A 1,868-nucleotide genomic window follows, 5' to 3' on the forward strand; every position below is an offset into this window, starting at 1 on the left:
AAGGTCTCTGGGCCTCCGTTTCCCGATCTAAAGTGTGGCGACCATAATGAACTCATATGCTATTGTGAGCATTAAATGAGATGCACATGCAAATGCCTGCATACAGCAGGCACTCAGCACATGGTGGCCCCTCCTAAGGATAATGCACTCACCCAGCCAGGGCTTTCACAAAATGTTGTCACAGATCTAGGCCTTTGGCTGGTAAACAGTCTTGAGGACAGGAGCCAGCACGGTGTTATAGAAAGTGCTCTGGATGAAGAATTAGGAGCCCTGCATTTAAGCTTCAGTTCTCTCACCTATTTGCTTTGGGCAGATACTCCTTGTCCCTAAGCTGAGTATCCCTCCCCATAAAATGGGGGTAAGGAGACTTGTCTGACCAGATAATCTGGGATCAGTCCCAGCTCTGACATTCTAAGATTCCTTGAGGTAGGAGAGACTCATTTAGTCATTCAACAAACACTCAAAGTGCCCACAGTGGAGACAGCACTGCAGGAACTGAAACATCTACGGTACAACATGTCTTCAGGAAGGGGGAAAGAAATTTGCTGGGAAGTGGTTATTTTTTATTAAAATCTATGTGCAAGTGGATATCCAGAGGTAATAAAAACAAAGAAAACCCAAAACCTTCCATCCATACCTCATACCATGTGAATAAAAATTAACTCCTATTGGAGAGAGGGCACGTCTTCCTTGTGAGCTGCCACCTTTGTTTCACACTCAATGGAAGAGCAATTTAAAAATGAGTGGTGTAGGGGCACCTGGGTGGCTCAGTGGTTGAGCATCTGCCTTTGGCTCAGGTCGTGGTCCCAGGGTCCTGGGATCACGTCCTGCGTCAGGCTCCCTACAGGGAGCCTGCTTCTCCCTCTGCCTATGTTTCTGCCTCTCTCTCTGTCTCTCATGAATAAATAAATAAAATCCTTAATTTTTTTTTAAAAAAATGAGTGATGCTGAGAAGGGCAAGATGGTTTTTGTTCAGAAGTCCGCCCAGTGCCATACCATGGCAAAGGTTGGTGAGCCCAAGACTGGGCCCAATCTCCATGGTCTATTTGGGCGAAAGACAGGGCAGGCAGCTGGATTTTCTTACACGGATCCCAACAAGAACAAAGGCATCACTGGAGAGAGGAGACACTGGTGGGGTATTTGGAGAATCCCAAGAAGTGCATCCCTGGAACAAAAGTGATCTTTGCTGGCACTAAGAAGACAGGGGACAGGGCAGACTTGATAGCTTATCTCAAAAAGGCAACCAAGGAGCAATAGTTGGCCACGGCCTTACTTATTACAAAACAAAAATGTCTCATGACTTTAAGTATGTACCGTATTTAAATTGATCTCTACACCAGAATTCAGATCATGAATGGCTGATAGAATATTTCTTTCGGACAGTCCTGATTTAAATGAGATTGGCTTGTGGCTAAATGCAGGTGATCAGCTTTCTGAGCTTTGCTAGGAATTATTCTGGTTCAGCAAGTGTTCTCACTGTTTTCCTTTTCTGAAGATATGATTGGAATTGATTAGTAACGTTCAGCTTTTCCCAGAGATGGTAAACGCCATCTCTAAACCTGTAGGAGATTGATTTTATATTTAGATTTATATAACTGGTTATATTGCTATATTTCAACTGAGGAAATCCCTTCAGCGTGGCAGAGAACAGCAAGACTCAGCTGTGTTTCACACGTTATGTTCATTTGCCTGTTAACGCCAAGGGCTGACCATAAGTTGGCAATATCCACTTTCTCTTCATAGTCTTAATTATGCCAATTTAATGAACGTTCCCTGCATCTAAAATATTGCTTTTTGCTTCATGAAAGTCACTCTAATGTGGTTTGTGTATAGTATTAAATAAAGAATATTTAGCACTTTCCACATTT

At 43.1% G+C, this 1,868-nt stretch overlaps 1 pseudogene; it reads left to right on the forward strand.

The window, feature by feature from the left end:
* Nucleotides 1-937: 937 nt before the first annotated feature.
* Nucleotides 938-1,257, forward strand: LOC112660378 (cytochrome c-like; annotated as a pseudogene).
* The last annotated feature ends 611 nt before the right edge of the window (nucleotides 1,258-1,868 follow it).

Source organism: Canis lupus, chromosome 2, assembly GCF_003254725.2.
Source record: "Canis lupus dingo isolate Sandy chromosome 2, ASM325472v2, whole genome shotgun sequence".
NCBI lineage: Eukaryota > Metazoa > Chordata > Mammalia > Carnivora > Canidae > Canis > Canis lupus.